Raw genomic sequence first — 20000 nt, forward strand, 5'->3', positions numbered from 1 at the left:
AACCTGAACAAACCATGCAATGTGGGGACAAATTCTCCATGCTTCAGGTCACAGCCTTTCCCCATATGTCTTGCTACTTTTGCTGTCACAATCTTTTTATCAGTAACAATCAATAGCACATCAACCACTCCAGCCAGAACTACTAAGGAGACCATCTATACCTCCAGCCTACGTCCTGATCAAGGGTAGCATGGGAAATAATCACCAACATCAACTGTTACCATGAATAGAACCGAGAACCCAGTCTTCCACAGAGAACAAAGAGTTTCAGTGACATGAGAAACCTTACATTTATACCAAATAAAGTTGTCTCTTCCACCTGCCAATGATCCCATACAGAGTGTAATAATCATTCTTACAGTATCATTTGGTTGATAAAGAAAACTTATCATGATTTGTCCACAGGCTGGGTAATCCTTTTTACACCTGTCAGAGGGGAGAATAACTTCCCTGAATTCATTCCTAAACCTGGTGAGAGAGTGACACACCTGTCAAGATTGTACCTGGTTATATTAAGTGCCATCTAAGTAAATGCACTTATCCCCTTGCATACAGCAGGTCTTCCTCATTGTCTGTACACAGAAAAACCCAAAAGAACAAGAGACCATAGTTGGAATATGCATCCCCCACCGGACCCAAATGATACAAGAGAACATACTTCCAGACTTATGGGGAATCCCACCCTGAGAAAGATGTCTGGGGAAGAAGGCCTTTAAAGAGGCAGATCAAAGTGAGAGAAACTGTGAACCATACAGGATGATCCCCATCATAGATTAAATGATATGGTAAAAAAGTATATGTTGTACCTAACTCTGATGACCTGCACCAATGAGTCTCTGACTGAGCAGAATTCAAGCAGCACAACTCACTTTAGAAGAATGCACCATAAGCCAACTCCAGAAACACTCATCTCCAGCACACCACAAAAACAAACCCTGAACCCTGTGTCATGGACCAGGTGCTGATCTGGGGAGCTGAACATAGGAAAGGGTTCTAACAGCTACAGCTGCAGGATAGGCTATAACTACTACTGGAAAAAAAATCTTCAGGGATCCAGAAAACCATTACTCCAAAGGATGCAGAAAGCTTTGGTCTATCACTGAAGTTCCTCCTCAGAAATGACAGGAGGGAAGACTTTTGGGGGGAACAAGAGACCACCCAAATGCTGTTGCTAATCAAAGGCCAATTACAGGTTGGTTGGGGGAGGAGGTTGACATTCCACAGTGGCTGATCTGGATTTTCCACTGAGGAGCCAACACTCCACTGAAGGCTCTGCATACAGAGTTCTAGAAAAAGACCCTACACTAAAATATACACCTGCAACCCCTGAGATATAGAACTAACTGTTATCAAGTTCCAATTATGAGGCAACCTCAAAGATTCCTGAGTCACTTTAAGGGCAAGCAAGGACACCCACACCTAACGGTCTCCCTCTTAATCTAACAGAGAGAAGAGCCAATTTCTAAATGTCAAAAGCCAACCCAAAGAAATGGGCAGGTTGGGCACATCTCTTCTGAAGATTAAAACAGCTAAGAGGTGGGGTGCCTAATGGCCTGAGTTGGGATGTGGATCTTCTTTTTCTCCATGAGTCTAGGAAGGCAATGGCCTAAGGATCTCTAAGAGATCAAGCCCAAACTAAGAGTCACAGGCAAAGATAGAGAATTAGAGAGAAAATTCCATCAAAGATGATTTGCTATACCATTCCCACGGAGAATTGCCGAAACCAGTGGATAGTGCTTTGGACAATGACATCCTCCTCCTGCTCCAGAAATCTGAGACCTCAACATGAAGTCTCACAGACAGAAAGACTGAGATTAAATCATACAACTCCTTCCTGTTAAGGAGATTAAAGGTAGCCTCAGAAAAGCCCTCATCAGCACTTTAACTTGTTTGTTTTTTGCAAGTTCATGGGTGTGAAATGCACTGTGGGGAGTTACAACAGTTCCTCTGATTCCTAATGCAGATGAGTTAAGGCTATAAGATGTTAACAAGCTGCATCCTGTAGTACAGCTTTTCAATTTGTCAGCCTTCATTTGCCTAGTGTGAGTCTGACCAAGTCACTTTCACTAGACAGTGCTCCTGGGCAGCCCCTCTAAAGGGACACTGGAGTCCAGTAGGCTGCCCCAAGCTATTAGCAAATGCATTACACATTTGTGCTTTGAATTCTTGTACCCTTCACATAGATGCTAAATAGTGCTTCTCTGTATGCTATTTAACTATGTATCCCAGCATGTCTATGGTAGTTTCATGGAACACCAGATGTGTTTGTAATAAATGAGAGTTTTAACAGAAAAGAAATTTACTATTGATCATGCTGTTTCCAATGAGTTTGATTTTGTTCATCAAATGTCTGTTATTGTTTCTGCAGTGAAATTTTTAATAAAAACTTTAAATTAAGTAGACATTTCTGTAATCATTGAAAAAATAGTATGTACACTGACAGGTTTAAACAATGTTTTATGGTAATTGAGATGACAACCAAATGGCTGAGGGGGGGTGGGTTAATATCCTGCCTAGAGTGAGGTGCCATTTGACTATGATCCAACTCTCCTCTTATTGTTAAAAATCTGCACTTCAGTATTTTGCCTCATACTTATGCCCTATATTTTAGACCCAGTAAAGGGGTAACCCAGGAAAAAAAATCTCTGAGGTTTACACTCTGTCAATAATGCCATTTATTACAGCTTTGTAGTTGTTTGCTGTTCAAATGTTGAGAAAATGCATGCATGTTGATGTAAAACCTGTTAATTTTTGTCTGAATTAGAGAGTCTGGCTTATCTGTCTCCAGATTTGCGTCGTATGTATGCCCTGTCTCTTAACGTCATTTCACTGGTAAATCTCTGAAGATTACTCGGTCATTACATTTTCATGGGTTTTATTGTAAAGAAAATGCATGCCCATGGGATACTTACAATTCTGTTAACATTTTAAGTGATTTGGAGTTGTCTGGCAAATATGTTAATGAACTGCTTGCTGTAATAAAAGGTACAATGGTGGAATCCTTTCACCTACACTTGCCTATTGTGCATCTTTGAACAAGTCACCCACAGTGTGCTTCTGGCTCACCCCAGAAAAGGAACACTTGGCCACGCCCCCCAGCAGATTTCTTCAGCTCCACCAATTTCATTACATTGACAGGAATTAATTACTTAAAAAATTAATTCTTGAAGTAATTTTCTTTCTAAATATGTTTGTTTTACATAGTTATTGAACTATATCTAAAAAAGAAAGGAAATCTTAATAATATTCCTGTCAGAAATTACTTTGGAAATTTTCCTGTCAGTTTATCAGTCTGAAATGAGTTCCAGTAAGACAAATTCTCAAGACTCCTGCATCAAGAAAGAACTTCAGTCTCTGATAATTATAGTCCAGCAACTTACTGCTAAGATGGATAAAATGGATACTAAAATAGACACTTTCATAGAAAAAACTACAAAACAAATAGACTTGTTACATATGGACCTGCAACAACAGAAGATCCAGATGACAGGCATAGAAGAAGCTGTGAATGACATGGAAAATAGAATACAAGAAGAGGAAATCAACATTGAGTTTCTGCTGAAACAAAATACACATTTACAAACAAAGCTGGATGACCTGGAAAATAGATGTAGGCGCAATAACATTAGGATTTTTGGACTGCCAGAAAATATTGAAGGTAACAATATTACTTCTTTTTTAACAACATGGCTCACTAAAACTTTAGATTTACCAGAAGCATTCTCTTTTGGTATCGAAAGAGCACATAGATCTATAGCTAATACTAACTCTAACAAAAACTATCCTAGATCAGTTATAGTTAGATTTCTATCATCTTTTGATAAAGAGATGGTTCTTAAATCTGCTTGGGCTAAAGCTCCTGTTAAGATTAATGAAACTGTGCGTTTTGACAATGACTATTCTTCCATGGTATTAGCTAAAAGAAAAGTTTTTCTGCCACTAATAAGGGAGCTTAAAAAAGCACAGTTTAAAACATACCTTCTGTTTCCTGCCAAGCTTAAAATCTTCCTTCCTGATGGTCCTAAAATTTTCGATGACTTAGACTCTGCTTTACTGTTTATCAAAAAAAATAAGATTTTGGAAAAAATAGAAGAAATGGAATGGGCTAGTCCTTCGTTAAAGAGACTGGCAACTGAAACTTCGTGGAAGACTTCAGAGAAGAAGAAGAGACTAAAAAACAAATGATTTGTACTATGTTTCTTTTTTTCTCTCTCATCATTTTATTTTATTATTAATATTTTAAATATAGTTCCTGCATTTCCAAGAAGCAACAAATATTTTGAAAAAGATTTAATCAAAGTTATTCTCTGTGTGCAAAGAAATGTTTTGTTTCATAACTAGTCAAAATATCTGGAGATTTAATGGCAAGCTGTGATTTAACTTGTTTCTCTTTCTGAAGAGGAAAAATAAGGTCAGTAATTTGATACATTTTGTTTTTCCTTTAAAAGTTTATATGTTCTTCAAATGCTATTCCTAATTATACTTTCTTGATTACACTGCTTATGCTTGTTTGTAAATAATCTGTCATGCTTTAACCAATAATAATTAGAACTAAATAATAGTAAATAATATGTTTTATTTTTAACTCTATTAATATAAACAGTAAGTAACATTCTATTGTATATACTTCTTATAGCTTTCTCTTACATTTTTTTATTTCTGCCTTGCACCCTTTTACTTTCTACTCTCTTTTCTTTTCTTTATTAATATATAGAAATGCTTTTGATCATATAGACACAGTAAATAATAAGATTTGCATAGGAGTTGAGTTGGGACAAAAATGTTGAGTTTTGTTACTTATTAATAATTTTGGGCTTGATTTCACTTACATAGAGTCTGTAATAACCTGTAGAATGCATTGTGAAGGTTTTGTCATGTTTAGATGCATTTACACTGCTAAATGAATGTTTGTCACTAGTTTTAATAAGTTTCCCCAAAATGTTAAGAGAGACAATCTGGGATGTGGGCTGTCTCATGCACAGTGTCCATGAGCTACTTCAAAAGCTTCAACTCTCAGAACTCACAGAGAAGCTGAAAGCAGCTAGTCTCACCTTTGACCTAGATATCACACAGACACATCACAGATACAGGAATGACACTACCTAATTATACTTTCTTGATTACACTGCTTATGCTTGTTTGTAAATAATCTGTCATGCTTTAACTAATAATAATTAGAACTAAATAATAGTAAATAATATGTTTTATTTTTAACTCTATTAATATAAACAGTAAGTAATATTCTATTGTATATACTTCTTATAGCTTTCTCTTACATTTTTTTTTATTTCTGCCTTATACCCTTTTACTTTCTACTCTCTTTTTCTTTTCTTTATTAATATATAGAAATACTTTTGATCATATAGACACAGTAAATAATAAGATTCACATAGGAGTTGAGTTGGGACAAAAATGTTGAGTTTTGTTACTTATTAATAATTTTGGGCTTGATTTCACTTACATAGAGTCTGTAATAACCTGTAGAATGCATTGTGAAGGTTTTGTCATGTTTAGATGCATTTACACTGCTAAATGAATGTTTGTCACTAGTTTTTAATAAGTTTCCCGCCAAAATGTTAAGAGTGACAATCTGGGATGTGGACTGTCTCATGCACAGTGTCCATGAGCTACTTCAAAAGCTTCAACTCTCAGAATTCACAGAGAGGCTGAAAGCAGCTGGTCTCACCTTTGACCTAGATATCACACTGACACATCACAGATACAGGAATAGCAGATTAATAATATGTGTTAAAAACCTATGTCCCAAACATATACATTACTATAACTCATTTAATTCATCTGATTGACAAGCATAAATAATTTTATAACTCTATACTGGAAGAAATTGTCATGTGATATATTTTAAAGCAGTAGTATAGCATGTTTGTAAAATCTGGTTACTAAAATGTGTTTGCTGTGCATTATTTTGTATAAAGCAGACAGATTTATTGAAGGGACAGCAATGTAAGATGGTGCTCAGTAAAGATACATCTCAGTGAGATCAGATATATATATATATATATATATATATATGTGTGTGTGTGTGTGTGTGTGTGTGTGTGTGTGTGTGTGTATGCATGTGTGTGTATATATATATATATATATATATATATGTATATGTGTATATGTGTGTGTATGTGTGTATGTAAGTATATATATATGTGTGTGTGTGTGTGTGTGTATGTGTGTGTATGTAGATATGTATATAAATGTTTCTGAGAATCTGCTTAACTATGAAGTATGATTTATAACAATTTCTATGAATACAATATGTTATTCTATTGGCAATAATGAGTTTGAGTAAATAGGTTCATAGGTTCATAGGGTAGTACTAAGCTAACTGCCCTTGCAAGCCATTTTAAGCCTAGCCAGTTATCTCTTGTGAGACTCAAACCCTGCACCTTGTGTTTGTAAGGCAAACACCTTAACCTTAACACCTTAGTCATTAGGCCACCTTCCCAACAAAAAAAAGTCTCGAACCCAGGACCTTGGCAACATTAGTCTATATGACCCACCACTAAGCCATGCCTGCTCATATACAAGCAATTCAAGGTTTTTTTTGGAAGCTGTTAACTGTATTTACATGACAGAAAATAGATGCATCCTAATATATGTAATGTCTGAATCATATTAGCCAAAGTTTTTGATTTAAATGAATGTTAGAACTTATTTTTCTCTCCTCTTGATTTCTAACATCAAGATTATTTGAATGCTATTTGCATACAAGTGTTTTATATTACATGGATGTATATAGTAGTATGAACAGTTTTAAAAAAAAAAAAAGGTTTAGTTTAGTTTATATGATGCTGTTTTACCAAATGTGTAGTCTTGTCTTGCTAGATAATTGAATTGAAAACTGTTAACTTCAGTTAAATATAACTAGTATTAAATTGATAAGGTGGTAGCTGACGTACTGCTGCTTAGGGTAGGGGGTTAACTTGAGTGGTAAATACTACTCTAAGTTGGTGTTTACAACTCCAGGATGGATGCAAGGTTTAATCCTTACATTATTTTCACTTGTTCATTGTTATTTGTATATAGTTTTGACATCCACAATATATTTTGCACATTCATTGTCACTACAAACAAAATTGAATACTATACGAAATCCCATAAGAGATTCAATAAATACAGCTATATTTAAAGGTACACCTAAAGGAGGAGATGTAACATTACTTATCTTGTTATTTGTTATTTTGATCATAAGATTCTTAAGTTTTAAAAATGCCAAATGACATCTTTAAAAGGAATTTCTTTAAACATTAATGGATTGAATAATCCATGTAAAAGGGCAAGCCTAATAAGATACATTAATTTACATAAGGCCAACTTAGTCTTCCTACAAGAAACCCATCTCTTGAAAAAAGATATTGATAAACTAGCCACAAACAAATATACAGTATTGGTTAGTTCAGAGCACACTCAGAAAAAAGAGGAGTGGCTATTTTATGGAATAAAAGTATGCCCATTCCTAAAACCATTAAGTCTTATCAGGATGACAAAGGAATGTTTTGTATGGTTACAATACAAATTAATGGGAAGACTTACACTTTAATTAATGTATATTGGATACCTGGAATTGGTATTAATACAGTGAAACATCATCTTGATAAGATCATATCATTCTCTATAGGAGATATTATTTTAGCTGGTGACTAATTGTATACTACTTGAAAGTGATACTACCACTATAGGAAAGAGAAGAATTACATCTAATGCAAAACATTTAAAGGATTTTGCTAATTCTTATCATTTGAATGATATTAATAATCAGATAGATTCAAAATCATTACCATACACCTTTTTTCTAACAGATACAAAACTTATTCAAAAATAGATAGGGTCTTTATTTCTAACCAGATGGTAACAGATTTAATTAATTCCAAAATCATTTCATGTCCTATATCTGATCATAATTCAATTGTTTTTGAATTCATGATAAAAAATACTCATAATGTTCAGATCAAAAGGATACCAGCATACTTAACTCAACTAAAAGACTATAAAGAATATATACTTTCAGAAGTAAAACATTTTTTAGACATAAATAAAACTCCTGAAGTCTCCATTGTTTATGTTTGGGATGCCTTAAAATCATATCTATATGGACAAAGTATCAGATGGTATAATAATAAAAGGAAATCTTGGGATAAGGAATTGTTATATATTCAAAGTAAATTAGACTCTTATAAACATAATAATAAAGAAAATATTATGGACAAGAAAGTTATTGAAGAAATAAACAAACTAAATGAGAAATACAAAGAAATTTTAACTCATAAAGTTAAAATAACTTTAGAGAAATACAAGTTTTTGTCTTATTCAATAAGCCCCAAATACTTATATAGACTTAAAATAAAGCAAAAAGGTTGAATAAACAAAAAGTACAGTTTTGTACCTACCATAAATGTAGATGTTCGAGGATTCCCTTGCTGCAGTCCTGACAATTGGGTATAGTCCGCGTCCCAGTCGGCCCGAATACCAGAGTATAAGGCTGACGTCGGTCATGGCGCCTTAGACTGACGTCAGTACGTCAGGGTACTAATGCGCATGACCGACGTCATTTCCTCAGTCTTTTCTTGCCCCAGATGTCAGAAGACCCAAAAAGACAAGTCCCAAAAACAACCTGCACCAAAAAACATGTACAATATATACAGTAATATATACAAAAATATAAGCATGTAAACTCACCTACACAACCACCCTGAAACACAGAGGGGAAGGAGGGAGGTAAATTGGACTGCAGCAAGGGAATCCTCGAACATCTACATTTATGGTAGGTACAAAACTGTACTATGTTCTTCGTCTTCCCTTGCAGCAGTCCTGACAATTGGGTAGAATCCCAAAGCAGAGGAAAGGGAGGCTGGCAAATTATAAAGTAGCAGGAGCTGACAACATGCCTTGTAAAACAGCTGTGGCAAAACCAGCTCTAGTCTTAGAGTATATAGGCAGGTGATAATGCCTAGAGAAAGTATGCACTGAACTCCAAGTAGCTGCCTCCAGAATATCCTTAGTTGCCACCCCTTAGAAATGCTGTTGAAGTGGCAGTAGCCCTAGTGGAATGAGGCCTAATCCCAGCTGGAACCTCTTTGCCATGATGGGAATAACAAAATGCAATGCAAAAGCCAATCCACCTAGAAATAGTTTGTTTTGACACAGGCTTGCCCTGTGAACTTAAAGCAAAAGAAACAAGTAACTGCTGAGACTGCCTAAAATCTTTAGTCCTGCTCAAATAATAACGCAATTGCCTGTGTACATCTAAAGTGTGTAAAATCTTTTCCCCTTTATTTTGAGGATCTGCAAAAACGTAGGCAAATGAATAGTTTGGTTTAAAGCCACACTAGAAACCACCTTAGGCATAAAGGAAGGATTAGTACGTAATGATACCCTGTCCTTATGGAAAATCAAAAGGGCTCTACTGCCATAAGGGCCTGCAACTCAGACACCCTTCTTGCAGAAGTAATAGCCAACAGAAAAGCAGTCTTCCATGACAAAATTTCAATTCAGCAGTAGCTGCAGGCTCAAAAGGTTGTAGAGTAAGTTTTTCCAACACAAAATTGAGATCCCAAGCAGGAGTAGGAGCTCTCGTGGGGTCTTATATTCTTTGCCCCTCTAAGAAACTGCTTGAACAAAGGATGCGAAAACAAAGGTGGGTCACAATCATAGTGAGCTGAAATTGCTGCAGCATGAATCTTTATGGAAGAGAAAGACAAACCTTTGTCCAATAATTCAGTAAGATATTGAAGAGCCACACTCAAATTAGGCTCCGAAATCTCCAAATTCTTTGCTGTACTCCAAAATAAAAATCTCTTCCATTTTTCTGCGTACACTCTCCTAGTACTAGGCCTTCTAGCTTCCATAATCACATTTAAAACTTGTTGAGGAAGCTGAGACCTACCATGCTTCAACACAGAATATGCCAAGCTGTGAGATGAAGAGATTGAAGCTTGACATTGAGCAGATGACCGTCCTTCTGAGATAACAGATGAGGAATCAGAGGTAAAAGCCATGGAGGCTTCTTTACAAGACTCCTTAGAAGTGGGTACCAGTGTTGCCGAGGCCAATCTGGAGCTATCAAAATCATCCTTGGCCTGTCCTGTCTGACCTTTAGTAATACCTTTGGAAGAAGAGGTAGAGGTGGAAAGGCATAGACATGAAGGTTTTTCCAACTGAAAGACAGAGCATCCACTTTCCAAGCTGTGTGATGAAACCCCTTTGTGCAATACTGTGGCAGCTGGTGGTTTAGTGGAGAAGCGAACAGATCTATGTCTGGAGTTCCCCATGACACTGTCAATTTCTGAAATACATGAAGATCCAGTTTCCACTCGTGGGGATCCATGATTTGTCTGCTTAATACATCTGCTAGGGAGTTCTGTGCTCCTGGCAGAAACCTTGCCTGAAGAGTCAGTTGCAGGCTTAACGCAGTCTCCCATAAAATCATTGCTTGCCTGCATAGAGGATAAGAATGTGTTCCCCTTGCTTGTTGATGTACCACATGACAGTTGTGTTGTCTGTCAGAATCAACACCTGCCCTGGAAGAAGTAACTCCTTGAACGCCATCAATGCAAACTGGACTGCCAACATCTCCTTCATGTTGATATGTAGATGCTGTAGTCTGGCAGGCCACTTGTCTTGTATCCACTTTCCATTTAGATGAGCTCCCCAAGCAGTGTCCGAGGCATCTGTCGTTAAAATCTGACTCGCCTCTGGCCGGGTCACAGAGAGTCCCTTGTTTAGGTGACATTCCTGAGCCCACCACAAGAATTCCTTTTGAAGGCAAGGTATTATTTGAATGACAGTGTCCAAATCTTGGCAGTGCTGTGTCCATACATTTTGAGATACCATTGCAGCTTCCTCATATGCAGTTTGGCATTGGGAAGCACCAGAATACAAGATGCCATGAACCCTAATGCTTGAAGGACTGTCCTTGCAGTCAGCACGGACTGATGAGATAGTTGATGGAAGTAAAGTGACAGACTCTTTTGTTTGTCCGAGGTTAAAAAGGCCATCTGGGCTGCTGTATTCAGTCTCACACCCAGAAAGCACATGTCTTGAGAGGGTACTAGACTGGACTTTATTTCGTTCACAGAATACCCTAGGCATCTTAGCACTGCTATGACATATTCCAGATGCTGTAGAAGGTGTTCCGTTTCTTGAGCCAGAATCAGGCAGTCGTCCAAGTAAGGATAAATTTGAATGCCTTGAAGCCTGAAGTAAGCTATCACTGGAGCCAGAACCTTTGTGAATACTCTGGGCAGTAGATAAGCCAAAGGGCAATGCAGAGAACTGATAATGAAAATCTCCAGTTCGAAACCGCAAATACTTTCTGCAACTTAGCCTTATGGGCACATGAAGGTAAGCTTCCTTGAGATCCAAAGTTACCATCCAGTGATCCTTGCCCAGCAGAGGTAACAGTTGCTGTAACGTCAACATCTTGAACTTGGGAATGTCCAGATAAGTGTTGAGGATAGATAAATCCAAAATTGGTCTCCACGTGTTCCCCTTCTTTGGTACTAGGAACAGGCGAGAATAAAATCCGAAGCCCCTTTCTGACACAGGGACTGGCTGAATAGCCCCTATCTGGAGTAACTGAGAAACTTGCTTGAGAGCCTCTTTTCGTTGTGGAGGAGGAACATCTGGCATGCCTTTGAAAGGGGGCATTGTGTGGAAATAAAATCTGTACCCGTGATGAATGATATCCAGCACCCATCTGTCTTGAGTGATTAAATCCCAATTTTCTTTGAAAAGAGACAATCTTCCTCCCAAAGGAGCTGCCAGACGAGAGTCCACTGGCAGCTGAAAAGGCAGGTCATTGGTTCTGCTTACGAAAGGACTGACCCCTGCCCTCACCAGAAGTCTGAGCAGGTGAACTGTCTGATCTAGGCCTAAACGAACCTTGAGCCCTGCCCCTACCACGTCTAGACCTACCCCTAGACTGGGAACCATAAGCAGGATATGTCCACCCCTTAGCAGGCCAATTTCTACTAAACTTGGAGGCTGCACCTGCAAACAATCTTTAACAGTCTGCATAGACTTAGCTTTGTCCTCCATTTTCTTTAAAACTGCTTCCACAGGCGGTCCAAACAACACATCGGACTGTAAAGGAGCATCCAAAATCCTGGTCTTAACATGCTCAGCTAAATTCTGATCCTTCAACCATGCATGTCTGCGAAGAACAGAACTAGTAGCAGCCACCCTCGAGGAGGCCTGAACAGCATCAAAACCACACTGCAAAGAATGCTTACCCACTTGTTCAGACACATGAACCAAATCCAGCAATTCTTTACACTCAATACCTTCCGCCAAAGCATCCACCTTAGATTTCAATTGTGAAAGGAGATAATTCTGATATTTCAGCATATGAAATTGACAATTCAACGCCCTCATGGCTAGAGTGGAAGAAGTATATACTTTCTTACCCCACCTATCCAAAGCCCTTGCCTCTTTATCAGAGGGTACAGGATTTTTAACCACAGAAGCTTTAACACCTTTAGGCCCCTGAGAAACAGTTTCTGGGTCCGCCCTGGGACTCTTAAACAAATACTTATGAACTTCGGGCACCCTATAATACCTATCAGGCTTAACAGGAGCAGGAGGCAAGGAATCAGGGTTCAGAGAAGCCTCTGCAAAAACATCCTCCACCACATTCAATACAGGAGGAATAGCTAAGGGCCTATGCTGGGGCAAAAACAAGAATTCCCTAAGCCTTTTTCTGGAGTCAGAGTAATCTTGGCCTTCCCATTTAAAGTGCTCCCTCATGGAGTGAAGAGTCTCTGAAAATGAAAAATCCTCAGGAGGAGAAGCTGAAGGAGTGGAATCATCCACATCAGAATCAGAATAAGTAGGAAACTCTTGCAAGTCTTCCACAGAAGACTCTGAAGCCTGTGAACACTGTTCAAAACTATCAAACTCCTGTTCCACCCTAGGCCTCTTATCAGGTGGGGGCATAGAACCTCTAATCAGAGTAATCAAATCTTCTGCCATTTTAAGCATATGTTTCTTAGGCACAGAGCCCGAAATGCTAGGAGAAGCCCCTACAGAAGCTGAACTGGGCCTTCCTCTAAAAGAAGCTTTGGCAACAGAAGGAGAGGCCCTAACTACCTTGGGAAGAGAGGGAAGAACAGTTACCTGAGAAGCCCCCTCAGCCTGGCCTACCTCCTGAGAGGGCACATCCTGTAACAGTAAAGTATCTGCCTGAGACTCCATAGAGACTCCTGGCAAAACCTCTGGCTCCCCTGAGCCTTCTAAAGGACCGACGTCCGGGACTGCCGGTTCCTCACCCCTAGACTTCACTGTTTTGTCCTTGCGCTTCTTAGATGAAGCAGGCGTCGGAGCATCCGACGGCATAGTATAATTGCAACGCTTCAAACACTAACCTAGCACAATCAAGCCTCCTCCTAATAGTGCGCTTGTTAAATCTAGCACAAGAGCGGCAACCAACACCGACGTGCTCAGGCCCTAAACAAGGTATACACAATGTATGATAATCCCTATGCGGTATCTGCTTCCCACAAGAAATACAGTTATTCACTTTTTCTGACATCCGGTTAAATACTGAGGCAAGAAAAAACCAAAATGTTCCCCAACGGGGTTACTTAGCCAACTCTGAATTCGGTCTGAAACTCCGGTTTCGGAAAATCTCAGAACGCCAACCTGCACTCGCAAAATTGCTTCTGCATCGGACCATGCGGCAAAAAAGACTGAGGAAATGACGTCGGTCATGCGCATTAGTACCCTGACGTACTGACGTCAGTCTAAGGCGCCATGACCGACGTCAGCCTTATACTCTGGTATTCGGGCCGACTGGGACGCGGACTATACCCAATTGTCAGGACTGCAGCAAGGGAAGACGAAGAACATCCATATCAAAGAAATCTTTTCTCTAAGGAAAAAGAAGAATGTTTCTAGTATACCAGAAATACTAGATGAATTTAGAAATCACTTTCACAAAATTAACCATAATAATATTAACATGGAACCTAAAGATAAAATAAAGGAGTTTATAACCACAAATATGAATAAAAAGCTTAATAAACAACAGATTAAACTATTGGACAAGAGTATTTCATATACAGAAGTTATTACACAAATAAATAAGCTTAAATCAAACAAAGCATCGGGTAATGATGGTATTATACCAGAGATATATAAAATCCTTTCTAAAAATATATATTCATTAATACATAAGGTTTTTATTTTGGCCCAAACTGAGTTAATAACCCCCCCCATCTTGGCAATATACATTTATTTCGCCAATTTTAAAACCTAATAAAGATCCAACTAGATGTTCTTCATATCGGCCCATCTCATTACTTAATGTTGATTATAAAATGTTTATGAATATCTTTGCTGATAGATTGAAGACAATCATTCCCGGCATTATAGATATAGATCAGACAGGCTTCATTGTAAATAGAAATACTTTTGATAATATAAGAAGAACTTTAACATTAATAGATTTTGCAAATAGGAAAAAGAAAGATTTAACACTTATTAGTCTTGATATAAGTTCAGCATTTGATTCAGTAAGTTGGGACTATCTGTTTACCTTAATGAAGTGCATAAACTTCTCGGATGCATTTGTAAATCTAATTGAACATTTATACAAAGGAACGTTGGCTTATATTAAGGTAGGAACATATGTTACCCAAAAAATACCCATTCTTAAAGGTACAAAACAAGGATGTCCACTTTCTCCACTATTATTCACTTTAGTAATGGAGCCTTGGGCTAATTTGATCAGAAACAGTACTGACATAGAGGGTTTTGAAATAGATGAAAATACAACATCCAAAATTCAACTTTTTGCAGATGATGTTCTAATTACATCAGCAGGATCTAATTCTTCTATACAGTCTCTATTTGATAACATGATGAATTTTAAAAGTATTTCTGATTTAATATTCAATGAAGAAAAAACTAAAATACTACCTATATATACACGAAATATTCTCATTAGTGATTTTACTAAATATGTACCCAATTCAGGTCAGATAACTTATTTAGGTATAATACTATCTAAAGATATTAAATCTATTATATATAATAATTATAATACCTGTTTTCTTAATATACAAAATCTTTTAATACCTGGTATAATATGTTTTTACTATGGAGGAGAGACTTACAATTATTAAAATGATAATATTCCCCAAGATTTTATACTTAATACAATCAATAATACTTCCACCTACAAAAATAATTATCAAGAAACTGAACACACTAATGTTAAATTTCTTATGGGCACCTAATAGACCTAGGATTGCATTAAAGAAACATACTAATAGATGGTCTCAAGGGGGTATTTCTTTTCCAGACTTTAATTTATATACTATCTCTTCTATTGTAAAAGTTATTACTTTATTAATAGATCAGTCATATGTCACAAAATGGAAAGATTATTAGGAGCTAATTAGTATACACTTCATGAAAATCTCCTTAACACATAAAAATATGATTGTAAATAACTCCATGTTATGGTTACTAAAGGAATTTTGTACTTCACCTATTACACCTAAACATATGGTTTGTTACCCATTAAATATTATTATTAGTTATCGTAACTTTATATTCATGCACCCTAAGTATAGGGAATGGAATTTTATTGTATTTCCTATAATGTATACTCAGGGTATGCTTTTGTCATCTACTTCTGAAGGAACTCATTTAGCTATAGATAATGATCTAAAGTACTGGTATCAGTTGATATCTGATAATAAAGTTAAAAATCTAGATTTCTTAAAACAAGAATTTGATCTAAGAGAAACTTGCTGGTTAGAGGTTCAGACCTTTAGACAGCATCTCATTAATAAAATAGATTTAATGTCTATAACTGTTAAAGTATCTATTCCAACACTGATTGATTACTTGATATTAAATTTACAACATAAAGTTTCTGATAAAGGTAAACTTTCATACATACATAAAGTTATCAGACAAGAAACTTTTTACAGTGTAGATTCATTCTGGAATTATTTCACTTCTATTAATGGGGACCCACCAAATCAACAAGATAAACAATATATATTGGAATCTGCTTATAGAACTACGTCTTCCATTGTCTGGAGACTTTATACATGGAAATTTTTACATAGATCTTTTTATACACCTTTGATGATGAATAAAATAAATAATAAAGATAATCTATGTAAGAGATGTAATGTAGAAATTAATGCTGACTGGGCTCATATGTTTTATGACTGTATAAAATTGAAAGAATACTGGAAGTCAATTAATGAATTTTTGCAGGCTCTTTTTACAGATAATTTCATTATTTCTAAATCTCTTATATTATTCAACACACCTGTACCTCAAAGTGTTAAAAAGGTTAAGCTTCCCTTGTTATGTTCTATTCTAGCAGTGGCTAGGAAAATAACAACTAGAAATTGGATTTCAGATACACCTCCTTCGTCCAATGAATTTAAAAATGTTATGAATTATAGTGTGCCATATGGAAATAAACACAATTAGGACTAGAACAAACAGAAAAACATCTTATTTTATTGTATGGGATAATTTACAAAATTTGTTAAAAAAATTTTAATTTCAATAGCATGGTATTTTAGTTTAATTAATTGATCTGATTGTAGTGGATGCCTTTGTAAATACTTTAGTTGTTTTGTTGAATATTATAATAATACCTATTTTTAATTACTTGTATAAAATTATGATATTTCTCTTATATGTTAAAACAATAAACCTGTTTTGAAAAAAAAAAGAAAAGGAACACTTTTTGCCCATTTTACTTGGTTAACAAATGCATAAGATATATAAAATGTGTCTATTTTTGTCTCTGTTCAGAATTCTTGTGCAAAGAAACCGAGAAGCATTTTGGAATGTTTCTTGTAAAGGGTGTAGTTTTCTGGCAAATTGTTGCAAAATATGGTTACTAAGTGATAGTTTCAGAGTGTGTAGCCTTTAGAAAATGGTTGCCAATACAAAACTAAAAGCAGTTTCTAATTTTTAAGCTAAGAAGCTGAGATGGCAGAGGGGAGGTGTACTGTATGTTTCACACATCATTGAAGAGAGATACTTTCTAGGCCATAACTTATGAATTTATTCATTCACTTGATCTCAAACAGATATCTGAGTGCGCAGACATACAAGTGTGACTGCAATTGGCATGTGTGTGTTGGGGGGGGGGGAGGAATCAAAATATTAGCAATGTGGTGGGTACAATGAAGTAATAACCGAGATGGGGAAAAAGGCTGAACTTGTTTGTCACTAACATTTTGAAACTAGTGATGCCAAGACAGAATATGCAAATAATTTATTTTGTATGCAGAGTGGCAAGATGTCAGAGCACTTCTAAGGGCTAGGCTTGTAAAGGTACCAAGGCCATTAACCTAGTACACACCTGTGAACGTATGCGTGTGTGTGTGGGGGGGGGGGGGTCTGGGCTTTTGCAACTTACTCTCAAGTGTCCAATGTTTGAAGAGGCAGGTGTGTGGTGAAACAGAATGTATTACAATGTTCCACATTTTGACCATTTTCTCTACCTTGTGAGAGATAGTATAATATTCTGTATTTTGAAGATGGAAAGTTGAGAAGAGTTGTAGATTCTTTAATTCTTTTTTTTTTTTCCTTTGGTGCTATGGATGTTGTGTTAATGTCAAACATATTAAACTGTCTGAAATGAAGCATCATCATCATAAAAATTTAAAGACATGTAATTTTAATTATCGCAGTAATTAAAACTACCGTTTTTTAAAGCCTTCCGCTGAGACTTGTTTGTAGTTATAACATTCAGAAAATTACAACTGCGTAATTTAAAACCCCACATCACAAAAAGGTATTAAAGTCCTGGAATGGATTACTGTGACCAGACATCCCCTTTTGAGTGCTACCTATGCATTTCAGTTGTTCCTATTTTCACAGAACTTCCCTAATATGCTTCAAATGTTTGCCTAAACAAGTATTTGCGATATCCCCCTTGGTTCCCCTGAAATAATCAGCTGAGATCCCCCTTTAACATCTGGAGCAGACATCTGCAAAGCCTTTGAGGACATGCAAGAAGTTGGATCCATGCCATCCTCTGATAGGGTTGCAGCAGAGGAATCAGACATAACAAATGGTGCAATCCTCTAGGCTTTCACCAGCCTCGAGAGAGACATCTGAGGGAGGCAGGACATCTGCCAAATCAGACCAGAGTTTCTTGGCCTTTTTATTTCATGCGGCTGACCTGCATCAACAACTTAAGATGTTAGTTCTCCAGGTAAATGGACGAAGAGGAGAGATGACTACCTATGGTCTTAGAGAGACACACATGGTAGATGGAACACTGAGTATGGTCTTGAGAAGCACCTAAACAGAAGAAAACCCTGCTCATGATGATACACAAGGAGAATTTGCCTCCTACACTGACATTTTACCTTTCCTGGAGACATGCAAACTCAAAAAATTAAAAAAAGAGAGAAAAATATACGAAAAAAAAAAAAAAACAGTGGGATACTTATCTAAAAGGAAGGGTGGCCTAATGGTTAGGGTGTTTGCCTTACAAACACAAGGTGCAGGGTTTGAGTCTCACAAGGGAAAATTGGCTAGGCTTAAAAAAATGGCTTGCAAGGGCAGTTAGCCTAGTACTAATCTATGAATCTATAAAACATGGCTCAGTATCAGCACAGGAGGAGTGTTCAGACAGACTACAAATTATGTCATTCGGACAGGTGGAAAAGATGTTCTAAGGTATGTTTGTCTGTACCTCACCTTTATTTCCTACCCCTTGAGAGGATAGCATACATGTGACATACATCTATAAAATCATAAGGCTTTGATACACTGGCTGGATGTTGGGCTACCCTTGGCAGGGAATCGCTTTGGTAAAAAATACTGCAACAGTGATATGGAAAGACATCCATCATTAAATCTAAGAGCTGCTAACAGACCTCACTAGTTTCTACATCATTGAACTTTTAACTGATATATATAGACTATGGCTGCTATTTCCCTGGAGTCTGCAGTGGGAAAATGTGTGTATCATCTTAAATACTGGCAAAGTGTGCTATATTTCAAAAGTATTTTACAATGCAGCACAGAACAAAATATAACTCTGACTTTCTGTTCTTGAATTTGGGTTAATTACATTTTTTTCTCTTTCGACTAAGGAACACATGTATTTGTGCATGGCATTTTCCCACATCTACTGCAGCAAAGCTAGCCACCACACAGTATGAACTTTGGCTGTAGATTATTGTCACTTGAATTACATCCTGACCCCATGTGCACAAGTAGGAAAAAGGGGTTGAGGAGAGACTGATGGACTTTCACACATCTATTGCACTGGTAGCTACACCCTTGGCTTGTTACACTTTAGTGCATCAGCCATCATCCAAACCATAATCCCAGAGTATGCAAATTTAGTAGTTTTTCTGTGTTGCAAAAAATTGCCACAATGTGTAAGATTAAGAAATTTACTGTTTTTTTTTTTTTTTGGGTAGAGAAATTGTGTTTTATTTTTAACAACTTATGGGTGAGTTTTTATCATGTATCAAGTATTCTATGCCTTGCTAGTATGGTATAGCGGTGTTTTGCTCATGTCCTATGTGCCCCGCCAGTTAGCTACTGTGCCCCTTATTGTAGCCTGGAAAGAAAAGGAACCTGGAGCCACCACTGAATGTGTAGGGTTAGGGGCAGAAGCACTTCTAGGTTATGTTTGGGGCTTGCACATGAGTAAGTTGAGAAGGAGGGCTTTAGGTCACCAATACATAATCAAAGTGCATTCCTTAGAATGGACTTTTTTTATTACACATATGAAATGAAATGCAGTTCATAAAGAGGGAAAATGGCGGTATTTCAGTGACATCACTAAATATTGGAGGAAAAGGAAAGGAGACTTTCTCCTTTTTGGCAGCACTGTGCAATCTCTGGCAGAGTTGGCTCCAACACTAGGAGACAGAGAAAGTCACCTAGGGCCCACTGGCCAGGGGTGATGCCCAATGCATATGTCCATCCATGAATGTGTCGATGTACACACCTGCTATTGCTTCTTTTCTGTGTCCGTG

This window comes from Protopterus annectens, chromosome 2.part2, assembly GCF_019279795.1.
Source record: "Protopterus annectens isolate FY-2018-M chromosome 2.part2, PAN1.0, whole genome shotgun sequence".
Lineage (NCBI taxonomy): Eukaryota > Metazoa > Chordata > Ceratodontiformes > Protopteridae > Protopterus > Protopterus annectens.